Source organism: Anopheles darlingi, chromosome 3 (assembly GCF_943734745.1).
Source record: "Anopheles darlingi chromosome 3, idAnoDarlMG_H_01, whole genome shotgun sequence".
NCBI lineage: Eukaryota > Metazoa > Arthropoda > Insecta > Diptera > Culicidae > Anopheles > Anopheles darlingi.
In genome coordinates, this window is record NC_064875.1 from 9,297,403 (window position 1) to 9,310,959 (window position 13,557).

Here is a 13,557-nt window from a genome sequence, read left to right on the forward strand (position 1 = left end):
GCATCCGCCTGGCTATCGCTTCCAGTAAATTGCTTCTTTTATGGCCGGTCCTTAAGTACCGCGGGGTTGTGCGTTAATCACGAAGCTCCACCCAAGCGCCTCTGCGTAAGCAGCTGTCCGTTAGTGAGCAACGCGTCTCATACCTGACGAGGCTACGGTGGAATGTGTCGATAATCTGTCCGTTCGCTGAACTTTAACTTCACCAGACGTACGCCGATAATGATGGGGAGGCCACGAGCCAGGGCGATGCCGAGAATGTTCAAGACAAGAAGCCTGAGACCACGGCCACTGACCGCACGGGGTACCTGGCGGTCTCGGTGTAGCGTGCAGAGGATATTAATTTATTTTTAATTTTAAATTAAACAAAACTCCCCGTCCGTGGCGCCTTGGAGGTCCTGTTGGGATTCTCGCCGTTCCCCCAGGGGCAGTCAGAGAATTTGATGCACGAGCTCCAGAAGCACCCGTCGATGGGCCCCGATGGGGCCCGATGCGGATCGGAAAGGAAGACGCACGCAACGCCGCAACACTTAATGAGCAAAATGTCGCGTGTCAGGTACACGCCACACAGGACACTTCAGCGGGGACGACCCAGGTCGCCTCAGCTGGCTTCTTCTTATCTAATGGAGTTTGATAATGCCCCCGGGGAAGAAAGCAACGACGGCTTTGATCGATTAGCTCTGATAGATCGTTGTGGTGATGGTGGTCGGTCGTAGTCGTCCGCAAAAGTTATGACCGCAGCAAGCTGTTGCACCAAACCCATTTGCCGATGCAGAATGTGTAATTTATTTGCGCAATAATATTTTGAGAACCTTTCCAAATTTTCATCAGATAGTGTTTTATTTATCTTCATGCGTTTGAGAGGAATTTTTTGAAAGCAAAATGACGAAGAGACGCATCCCCAACTGCTACCGCTGCCTTCTCCGTTGTTAGGCAGAATATTTTCATGATCTAGTACTCTAGGGTGTAATTTTAACAGTCCAAAATTGGGTTGATGAATACCGGTAAGCGAGTAAAGTGTCACGCGCGCGTGCGAACAGATTTTACGTTGCAAATTGTGCATTTTGCGTTGCAAACTGAAGCAGATTTAACGTTGCAAATTGTGCGTATTTCGTGTTCGGAGCGTTTTGTTCCTTTAATGTGTTTTGTGCCAAGTGCTTTTCGAAAAATACTCAATCACCGGCGCTCAAGTTATGTAACATCGACACAGTTGAAGGGCAGCCGATAGCAGCGTCCTGCATGATGCTCCCCGCTGCGCGGACACACTGCATCATATTATGCAAATTGTTCGACACTATTTCATGCCGTCCGACCGCGTTCCTGCCGGGTTCCGGATGCCAGGGCCGCAAGCACGCCGATTGTGCGGAAAAAGGACAAAAAATGAGCGGAGAGCAGCTAAAGAAGCACACGTGCGCTGCGCTGCGCTGAAACATTGCGAAGAAGGATAATGTGCAATTGGAACAATAAAAATGTTAAACAGAGTGCGAACAATCTCGGGCACTCGGGAAAGTACATCACCAGCGATCGGCGAATGACGGTCGTCGCCTGCTCTCGAGACAAGCTCGAGCACGTGCACAAACCACGAAGCCACGGTGGAGTGCACAACATACGCACGAGTCAAATGCAAGGCCAGCTGATGGATCGAGATTTGCATCCAAGCACCCGTTGCACGTGCCGCGATCCAACAAACAACGAACACGGCGCCAGAAGATGCGGCATCGTATCGGAGCTTTTCGTTTCTTCGTACAGTCTTCAAATCGAATCCGGACTGCACCGGTTAAAACACCGGGATGCAATTGCATTTGCACGGCTGCTGCTGCTGCTGCTGCTGCTGGTGGTGGTGGTGGTATGCACCATACGCGCTGCTCCGGCGACCGCGGCTCGTTCGTGGCCGGGTCATTTCCCTTTCGCTGCCCGCTGTGACGGAATGACACATCCGAGTCCCCACTATCGAGTGCCATGAGGCCAGAAAACATATGTAACAACCGCAAATGGGCTGCACACACACACAGATGCACGCACACAAACACACCCTACCTTTAGTCCTTTTTGCGCACGAGCCAAACGTGTACGGAAGGGGATGATGTGAGTCAACTCGGCGGCCAAAAAACATACCAACAGAGAGAGGAAGGGAGAGAGAGAGAGAGAGAGAGACAGAGAGACAGAGAGAAAGAGAGAAGCAAACCGCAGCGGCAGGATGCATGAACTGAGCAGAAGGGGACAATGCACTTTATTGCATTCGGGCCGAGGCGAGTCTTCCCCAATAGCCACGCATGCCAACGGCGTACCGGCGCGCTGCATCCAGCCAATGCAGCGCAAGTGCCGAAAAGGATGCAACAGAGTGTGCTGTTGCTGCTGCTGCTGCCGTCTCATCGAACACCGAACGAACGAACATGAAAACGCTCCGACAGGACTTTACTCACCTCGGTGACTCGTCGTCATCGTCGTCATCGTCATCGTCGAGGGTTCGGGGGAAGGTGATCAATGGAGGACGATCAACGAGGAGGAGCGTGCAGTGCGCACAGCTCGATGCAGGTTAGTGTTTGCTCGTCCGTAAGGATATGCACTTCCAGCAACATGTAGCGTTTGGGGGTGACAGGGGCGGCATTGGTGGGATAAGGCTGCATCGTAGAGAGGGGGAAGGACGGCTGAAGGAAATGCATTTGCTCCGCTCCGGGTGCCGGGTGCCAAACACCAACAGCAGCAACAACAACAACAGCAACAGCATCAATAGCCGCGACGGTGCGGCGAAGGGTCTTTGGGGTTTTATTTACCTTCTTTTTACGCCGCCGTTTTTTTTCTCTCTCTGCTGTTGCACTTTCGTCGTCCTTTCGCCCCGGTCATTCGACGTCGTCGTCGTTGCTCGGGCACGCGCCATTGCACCGATAAAAGTGCATCTGCGCGCATTGTCTGTGCCTCGCTGCACTCGCTCCGCTTTCCGCCCGCGTTACGTTGAGACGTCCTGGGCAGCGCGTTTCACAGGACCTTGGCCTTGTACGGTCTCGGTGGACCTGTGCGTGTGTTGCTCATTCCGATGATGGTGGACACTAGTAGGGGCTGGCGAACGTAACACAAAAAAAAAACGGGGAAAATATTTCAATTAAACCGAATCGCAAGCATTCTCGCATGCGCATGATTTGCATATCTAAAATGCATCTGTCTGGGATGTCAGTGTGCTGCAACATATGATTGACTAATTAAACTCGATACAACCCCGCGGCCGTGCAATTATTTACGACATACCGGACACACGGGAAGAGATTGAAAGATCGTTTGGCTTGGAAATCCGAAGCTCCCTCAATTGAATTACGAACGTTGTGTCAAAGCGAAACGTTAGGGAATGAAAAGATTGCTTCTTGGCCGACAATAGTGTTGAGCGATTTGAATTTGCTGCTTGAAAGTTGTCGAACTAATAGTTCATCAAAACCAATCCCGTTTTGCATTTTAAAGTAATAACCGCGAAGGCAAAAAGCCTTTGATCTTTGGCGTCTTTTGTGGCAGTTGAATCTATCAACTGCTTAACCTCTCCGTAGTGGCGGCACCGAACAAAGATTGCCGCCCTCGTAAGACGCTTTAGCGGCAGCGACTTTGAGAGGAGAGCTCCGGATGCTAGCATGTTGGCACTCAGCAAGGGCGCCTTTTTTAGGGCTCCAAAAAAAAAACCGACGATATGCACTTCTGCTGCCTTCGTTGACGTCCTGGTGGTAACTGTGGCAAACAGGGCTCGATAGAACGAAGCGGTGTTCCTTCACCTCGGAAGAGTCCTTCAAAACCCATTAATATTCGTGCAACTCGGTACGGCTGACGATGGTTGCCGATGGCTGCCGTTAGGCCACTATTTTGGCAAATGAACAACAGAACCAGTGCAGGGGAGCAACAGAATTAGGAGAGACGCAAACCGTTTTCTCCCTCAACATCCTTTTATTGGTCGGGCCGGGCCCTAACTAGCTTAGTACGGTGCCTGGTCCCTCCGTTTTCCCTCAGTTTATTCTCCTGTGCACCAGACTACGTCATCCGGTTGCCGGGGCTTCGTGTGTTGCTTGTCGAGTGTACATCCGTATACAACTTCTGACTTCTTCTGTCTGGCGGTATTTTCACCTGTAGAAAAGAAAATGCATTACTGTCTTTCGATTCTTTGTTTTCCACCACTTCTATGCTGTCGAAATGACGAGTATTTGCTTAATTTAGGGCTTTAAAATATCAGGCCTATGTCATTAAGAACTCAAACTAAATCCTACAGTTTACCGTTTTACCACATTTGAGACGAGAAGAAGGGCAGTCAACGCACAGTCGAAACCAAACATTTGGCAAAGAAACAACAGCTAACGACCGAACCGAAAGACGACGACGAGGGTGATCTTGAAATTCTTCGCTTTCAAGGTTAAGGAAGGCGGAAGACGAAGTAGTTCCACTTTCTCAGCAGCACACAAGAAGCGTAGCGAAAAGCGCAAAAGCGTCGTACGTGGATGCATCAGCAAGCTGTTGAAAGGACGACGCTGTAACTTCCACATTCAGGTTTTTCTTTTCCCTTTTGACGCTTATACACACGAGCGAAGTGATAGAATAGACGGAAAGGGAGGGGGTGCAATCGATCATGATGATCCAAATGCTGCAAACAGCATATGTAACGTTTTCCGGGTTGAATCCCACCGGAACATTCATTTTGCAAACAGCAGCATCATCCAAAATTGGATGCTTTATTGAATTATAATATTGTTGCTGTAGCGCATCAAGCAAACCGGATTGATGTGCGTTTTCTCGTGATGTGTCACTGGCGGAGCATTCCGGTTGCATTGCTATTTTACGAACAATGATAGGTATGATTCAACCCAAATTTTCCGCGAATCGCCACTTCATCATTCGGCATTCCTGGCAGATCCAATTTTAAATGTAAGAACGATTCATCCCTTAGGCTTCGGGGCATGATCATTCGGAGGATCCATTCGGCTCCGTATCATGATGTGATTCATCAGCAAAGAATCCAACTGACATCAAAATGCCTTAACCTTTAATGCTGCAATCGCCTTCCTCGCTTATGCTTTAAAGAGAGTTTGGGATGGTATTCCTTAGCAACTACCATTTGCTGCTGCTAGGATTTCTGTTCTCCTGCGGTTCATCGGCTCGCACGAGATCTCGGTGTGTGAATGTGAGTGAAAGTGAAATGCTGGCGAAAGCAGTGTGCGTGGTGAAAGTTGGTCCTGTAGCAATAATATGATGCTGCTCGGAGGACACCCAAGACCGGGCCAGATTCGAGCCGGGTTCGAGTGAACTTCGGCACTCAGCATGCTCAATATGCTGCCGATGTGTCCTATTCCATGTTGCTTCCCGCCATCATAGTCTAGGGTAGAGCACAAAACTGGAAGAACGCCGGTTGCGGTCCCTGAATCCGAGTCTGCCTGGTCCCAGGATATAGCGAGGGTCCCTGGATATGTGTGCCCGGCGTTTTTTTTTTCCTCCCTCATTGTCATTGTAGTTGTGTGCAGCACCGGGATGTTTTCCGACATCGCCATCCATGAACATTAACATTTAACATCCTTGAACGGGCTCTCTAGCTACCCCTCCATCTATCTCTCTTGCTCGCACTTCACTGCGCCTGCGTGCGTCTTTCTAACGCGGTTCACAAACGCGCGCCCTTTTTCCAAGCGGCTGTGTTCGTTGCTCTGTGTGTGTGTGTGTGTGTGTGTGTGTGTGTGTGTGTGTGTGTGTGTGTGTGTGTGTGTGTGTGTGTGTGTGTGTGTGTGTGTGTGTGTGTGTGTGTGTGTGTGTGTGTGTGTGTGTGTGTGTGTGTGTGTGTGTGTGTGTGTGTGTGTGTGTGTGTGTGTGTGTGTGTGTGTGTGTGTGTGTGTGTGTGTGTGTGTGTGTGTGTGTGTGTGTGTGTGTGTGTGTGTGTGTGTGTGTGTGTGTGTGTGTGTGCGGGTATGAGGATCCCAAGAAGCCGCGATGGCGTCCTTTCGGTCCATCGGTCCTCACGTTCGCTTACTCGGGACAATAGAGGGTCCCCAAGCGGTAAGGCGGCCACACTCAGACGGAGATCCTTTGGCCGTAATTTTGCCTTCAATCCCTAGTTCCCTTTCCCTCGATGCTTTTTCGTTTCCTTTCCATACTGTGTGCGCCGCACCACCGGGACGACCATTCCGGTCCAGAGGGTTTCTAACGCACCGAGGACGGTGGCCTCGACGGCATCGGTCGGTCCCGCGTGGTTATGTCAATGTTTCGTTCGCATTCGTTTCGTCCCACCACGGCGCCTTCTCTGCCGGGACGTTTCCTACTGTCCTGACACGCGTTTCTGTGTGTATTTGTGTTTCTGAGGTGCTGGCTGTGTGCAGTGTGGACGGCGCTTAGATCGTACTATCTCAGAAAGAAAGAAAGAGAGAGAGAGAGAGAGTCGATTGTATGAGTGTGGTAGGCAGGTAGATAGATATGCTGCAGCTCGGCGATGTTTGGCCGATTACCTCTTCAAGGCTGACGCGCTTCAAGGATGTCAGTCACCAAAAATTTCATTTTTGATAATGCCTTAATTTCTCAAATCAAGGGAATGATTTAAAGCCGAGATGGAAGGCAATTTACTAAGTAAACTACAACCGAATCGTAGCACATAGCCCAGAGCCTGTCTAGGTTGGAGCTTGGACAAGGAAGTTTGCTATCAAGCGCGTAGGCGGCAGAAGGAGACGACGATGTGACGAAGCGGACCTTACGATTGTCATTTCACTCTCACTTTCCATTCCTGCTATACTCCGATGACTCCGAAAGCTCTTCGCCACTATAGCACGCAAATCCCCGTCCCTAAATGGGCTGGCTGGCTGGAGGATGTTGACGCGGCCTCACCCATACACCGTCACTGCTGCACGCACCAGAAAACCGTGCGTCCCGTTGGGGGAAGGACGCCTCGGTCGGTCGGTCGGATGGTCGGTTGGTCGGTCGGTTTTTGGTGGGATATAGTAGTCACTCACAGAAGCACGCCGCCGATGACACGCCGACAGTTTCATCGGCACTCGGTACCAAACCGGACGCGCGCGCGGGGTTCCTCTCGCAGATTCTACCTTTTTCGACAAACCATAGCAAACGAAATTGAAATCCAAACCGAAAACCCCCAAAAACCCCCCCGAAACCACTCTTAAAAGCTTCCCCTTCCTTCTCACCCCAAAACAAAAGGTTCTAAATGCCTTTCTGCTGAGGCTACTGGTGATTTAGGTATTGCTTTTAGTAGCCTTTCGTTACCTTCTACTTGATGCGCTCAGTTCCGTGCCCGCTGCCCTCGTGTATGCGTATGAGTGTATGTGTGTGCGTGCGTGCGTGCGTGCGTGCGTATCTGGTGACGCTAGAAGGTGAATTGTGTTCAAATGGATTACGTTTTGTTGAGGATTCTTATGTTCCACCAACACCGAAGCTAAACACTAGAAAGGACCAATTTGAAATTTGGGCAACCCCGTGCGCCCAGTTCAGTGCAGTGCCAGTGCAGTGAATCTACCTCAAAGCCTCCTCGTCGCAAGCACTTTACAGCTGGTCTGTGCAGGAGATCCGCATAGGAAAAGAGCATAAAGCGAAACAGCGCATTGTGGGATCGGCTCAACGAGCGAGCGCGCTAACGGGTAAACGCTCGGGAAAATGCGTGAAAAATCACGCACGAAACAAGCGGAAACCCGATAAACACACACACACACCCTACAGTAGCAGCTGCGGCCAACACGAGGAAAGAGTTCGGAAATGCTGAAGGAAAACCGGGAAAATACTATCTGTCCACTCACCCTTCCCCTCTTTTTCTGTTGGTCTCTCTCTCTCTCCCTCTCTCTCTCTATTTTTCCCTTGCTCTCTAGCGCCCATTTGTCTTTCTACTCTGACGTCACACTAGGATGCCATCATCGTGCGCTCACTTACGCACGCCATGTTGTTTTTTTTCAGCGCTTTTCCAATCCTAAATTTCATTGGCAATAGAAACAGTCCTCTTTTTGATAAATTTCCTCGTCAAAACCCGAAACGTCTGATGTGGATAAATGTTCACTACTGCACCCCTTTGAAGCCTTCAAAATTAATTTTATAAATTCCAAATTTTAAGCAGCATCTAGGCACTCCAACGAATCACCACTAGTCAGACTTTCAGACAGGCATTCGGTTTATCAGTTTATCCAATTCTAGTAAATTGATTTCAAAAAAAGGCCGCGTGATTTCTCTTGCGAGCGAAATAATTCCGGTCGACGAACTTTCCACCGGTCGGGGTTGACGAAAGCCGTGAAAATTGCCGCCACTGTAGGAAAATGATACCAACAATAGAACCGCAGACTCCTGTAGCAAACCGTAGTGCTGCGTGGTGTAAGAATTGCGCGTTTTCCCTTAATACTGTCCCTTCGGTGATCAAAGTTCATTGTCCTGGCAAGTTGGGCTTCAAGTCACTTCGCACTGAAGCACGCGCTCTCGCTTTTCGAGCTACCATACGCTCGGAAAATTCGGCACCCGATGAGTGAAGTTCGGTTCGGAAGCGTTTCGAAGCGCCAGTGCCGCCGCAGGACATATCCTGTGATTACTTCAGTCCTGGATGGTCTTAAATCGTGCAAAATGGATGATTTAAAGCAACAATACACGGGCAATCAAAGGGCAACATGAGTTCGAGAGCACGAGTATGCGAGGGTCCTTGATGGAGATTGTGGGAGATTCGATGGCACCAACGAACTCGGGGACAATCTCGCCCCGAACCGAGGTTATTGGCTTTTTGCCGGCTTGAGTTCAGGTTGCGCTTTTTCGAGGTTATGTCGACCGTTCGTGTGAGTTACTCATACCACCGGGAAACACAGCAGCCAGTATACTTGCGCTAAGATAAGCCGAGGCGGCCGATGTTTTGATTCGTGCTCGAGCACTCGAGGCAATCAATATTTTCATCCAAATGCCTGGGGCGACAGCCAAACCGGGCACACATCTTGCGGTTACGGATGGAGTCAACTTGCCGTCCGTGTACCAGCTATTAGAAAATTGAAGGAGCTTTTGCATGCAGACCTCGGCGGAAAGTGCTTTAAGACCTTCTGGTTAACGACGAACGCAAACGATGAATCGATGTTGCGTGCTCGGGGCATGTCTCCCTTCGGCGGATCATTAGCAAACCGTCAAATTACGGCAGAGCACCAAGCGTTCAACCGCAAATGTAAATAACTTAAAGCAGCACACCCTGGCACAAACTGGCAGGCCGATTTTTGGCTTTCGGTAGCAGCCTGCAGACCTGTTTCCATGTGCTAAGGATTATCGGGTACATCTTGGTGCAGCAACAGCAGCACCAACAGCAGAATGTGAAGACATAACCGCAACAATGGCTTTTGGCATGGGCGTCTCATCACAGCTACCTAACCGTATGGAGCGAAATATGTGGATGTGGATGTGGATGGAAGGTTTTGTTTTACCTTTAAAAATAAATCATGAGTACCTGCAGCTGTGTACCTAACTGCAAGAACCGGAAGGATGGGTTCGATGGAAATAATTTGCCTCAGAAAACTTTTTCGTGTTCGCCAGCTTCTTCTCCCAATACCCATGCATCGGGGGCAGAAACCCTTGGCACTTGCATGCAGATAATACGTTGTAGAGTTTGTCCCACTGGCGCGATCCATCCCCCGGCTTTTTGGAGGTTTGGTAAGAAGATGCAGCTGATGGGGATAATGGTATCCACCACTGTTAATTCGATTAGCAAAACAGGCACTTCATCTTTGCCCTCAGGGCGACAGTTTTACGACGGAGACCTAAAGCGTATTAAGGAAACCCCCTTGGACAGAAAGAGCAGAAACACCTTTCTTCACCAAAATCCTTGCCATCTTGAGACCTGTTAACAAGTCCTTAGTAATGTGCTGTCATGTTAGTATCGTGCATAGGCCATTCCATTCGGGATGTTTTTTACAGGGAAAGGGAACCGCGAGAATTCTTATCAGGCGCCTTAGATAAAAATATATGAAAGAAGAAGTATTTGGAATGAGCCGTTATATTAATATAAAACGCCACACTTAAAAGCTACTAAAAATTACGAAACAACCGTGATTACTAATGATGATTAGTATGTCTAAAACGGGAAATGAATACCGGCTTCCCTTGTGACCTCTTTTATGCCTCATTGATATGATATCCTTGTGCGCCCTTATCTCGCTAATAATCGCTCTTCAACATGTTTTTGATTTGGGCTCCTAAAAATAACATACCATAATCTGGCTGGTCCCTTTGAGCCAGATAGTTAAATTTGGTTCCTACCACTTGTAGTTCCAGGCGGATTGAAAAGGAAGCTCTTTATGTACACATTTCCGGAAGACACCTTATTTACATGCTCGCTCACGCACGTACGTAATATCGTATCGAATGGTGAAGCACACGAGCCAATAGAGGACACAAATAGCAATGTATCGATCCCTACCATGCGCATATATGTATGTCACGGTGGGCTGAAATGGTTTGAACTGGAACACACACTGGTGAGGTTTTGTTCGCTGCTGTTCATCATTATTTAGATAATTTAGAAGAAGTGCAGCATAAACATAAAGTCAATAACCATATTTTATAGAAATTTCAAAATGGCATATTGTGCACATTTTTCAAAAAGAATGTGCCCGTTGGCTGTTGCGCAGTGCTGTGTGTTTGAATTGGAATCCCTAGCAATACTCTAGGGGTCGATTCTTGAAAAGCCCTAGTACTTGTGGGTAAGATCCAATAAAAAAAGACTCTTTTTTCCGAGCCCTTCTCAATTGTCTTTCGGTGTGGTTGTGCGTGGCCTGAGAATCATAAAAGAATGATTTTTTTCACTTTTCGTTCAAAACGTGTTTGACTGAACGCATGGGCGATTTTAGTTTGTTGCTAGGGAAAATAAATCTAAGAAGGATCACCCTGGATACCGCTGGCGATATGTCTGTCTCATTGCTAGGTAAAAGCGTTTTCTTCGCGTAGTAATGCTAACATCGTACATTAGCCAATAACATTTTTAGTTTCACTTTGCTCCAGTAGAGCAAACAGTTGATAATTATATACTGATTTGGTAAACATTTGCAATAAAATAATTTAATAAATTTAAATATTTAAAAGCATATTTAACATACTTTCTAATGAATATAAAGATGTATGTAAAAATTATGGTATTAAATGTAGTGTAACATTTACATTAAAATTTACATGTTTCGAACTATTTTAAGTTCGTTACACAATCATGTTCACAGTTAGTACCTTCGAAGAATGTCAGTTCAGAATGTACTCAAACGAAATTCGCGATGCGCCGATCCGCCATTTGCTTTCGACGAATAAGACACTCTTCTTGGCCCATTCTTGGCGTCTCATTCGCACATCTTTGGCCTATTTATGTTTCGTCGCTCAGGGGATGATGCTTTCTATGATTCTGCTCATAGAACTCTACGCATACCATCAAACCGTGCGTGGCCCGCGACCGGGAGCGCAACTCTCAGCTCTCTCCCAAATTCTCTTTCTCTTTCTCTCTCTCTCTCGCTCGGTTGGCCCCCTTGCTCCCCAAAGATGCGCCACTTTGAGCGTGATTCGCAAGCCGAGAGCCGCAGCCGGAGACTTCAATTTTCGCCAATGACTGTCGACCAGCGGCGAACCTTTTGCGCTACCGTTACTGTGCGGGACAGCCCGTCGTGGCATGAAGTTTTACAGTTTTCCAACCTGAATGATTGATGTAATGTATCGATTGGTAAGAAGATCTAAGGTACAAGAGAATATTATATTACTTCTTTCACATTTTCTCTGGAATTCGAGGCGAAATTTAAATATATTCACCTAATTTAACAACGGGTAACTGAGTTTTAAAGTGTTACTTAGAACAAATGAAACATTTGCCGCACCAGCGTGCTACTGGGGAGCAGACCTAACAATGCCGGTTAGCCGGTGTTTAGAAAATAGGCGCTGGGCAGTATCTTCATATCTATCAGCCCCGCTTTGACCGCAACTCATACGGGATTTTTTTTTATGTTGAGATTTTTAATTTCTCCTTTCGACAGCGAACACCAACACACACAGACATACACCCCTAATGCCATGGAAGCATGTGCGTTTTCCTAAAGATCCAGCAAACCTAAGCTATCGGCGAGCAGGATGATTTTAGAGCAGCATACATACAGCGTTTGCTGCTTCCTTCGTCTTCGCTATATGGGAAGAAGGAATTACCATAAAATGGGGTCTCTTGGTCCGGGAGTTGGCCGAACGCGCGGCTGGCTAAGACGACTGCGTGATCGGCGCGCACTCTCTATCTCTCCGCTCCGGTTCTCGGATTGTCTTTTCGTCTTTTCTTACCGGGAGCAGCGCCGTGTTTGATCCTGCCCGGCTTCTTTCTCGTCTTTTCCCCTTTTCCTTCCATTCTTTTCCTGCTTCTCCATGCCGCCATGCCGTTCTACCCTCAGAACGGAGTTCGGTTTTCATTCTTCGCTTCTTTCGGAGTGTTCGGTCGCCCGGGACTGGTGTGTGCGTTGCTTGAAAAGCGCGTAATCAAGAAAACGTGGTGTTGGTGAGCCCGAACCTGAATCTATCAGCCCAAAACGGTCCCCAAAGAGAGCGTGCAAGAGAGAGAGAGAGAGAGAGAGAGAGAGAGAGAGAGCAAGAGAGGAAGGGAGAGAGAGATTGTGAGATGAGCGTAGAGTGCGTAGAAGGGAGCGAGCGAGCGAGCATAACCGCGGCGAACGGCAATTGCTTTTGAGTCGATCGCGCAACTCGTCGGTCGTCGGCGCGCCTATGATTCCGCGTTTTCTGGTCTGAAAGTACACACTTTCTGTACACGCCGGTTTTAGTTCTGAAAGTACATCCGAGCGGACAAGACACGCCGGGATCGATCGCCCCACGGCACACGACGTCGTCACCGAGATCCGGAGAGAGAGAGAGCGAGAGAGCGAGCGAGAGAGTGTAGAGTGCATGTTGTGTTGCGTTTTTGTTTTTTCGTTTCGAGTTGTGATTTTGTCGGTTCTCCAATTTCGGCCCCAAATTTGTCGTCCCGTTACTCGTTCGGTGGGAAACAAAATAGAAAAAAAAAAACGCGCAACGTCGGGCCAGAAAGTGTTCGAACGCGCGCATCGCTAGTGGAGAGCCATCACCGTTTTTCGAAACCCAAAATTCCATCAGCGCGCTCCATACATCCGCTATTCCGTTGTCGTCGTCGTCGTCGTCGTCATCATCGTCGAGTTTCCCCATTTTCCTCCATTGATGGTGAGAGCGAGAGCTGTCGCTGCTGCTGTGTGCCATGCTCTCAGTATGCGCGGTCTTGGGTGGTTGGGATATTTGGTGTGAAAAGCATTCCAACAAACTCTGTAGGATTTTAGGAGGAACGGGAAGAGCAATCGCGTGAATCTGTGCACCCAAGCAGCCAAACTCCTCTCGAGTGTTCGCTCCCCGTTTTCGGCTTAATTTAGCTTCAGGTTTCCCAAAAGTGGCACCACGTTTCCACGCGGAACAGCATGGCGGAGAGGCTGATGTGATCGCGCATGAGTGATCAACAGTGGAGGAGAGATCGAGAAACATTTCCGTAGTTTCCACTAAATCCATCCGACAGTCGAGCGACTAGATAGTAGTGATGGTCTCTAATCAGTGAAGTCGTTGGTGGCGTGGCGT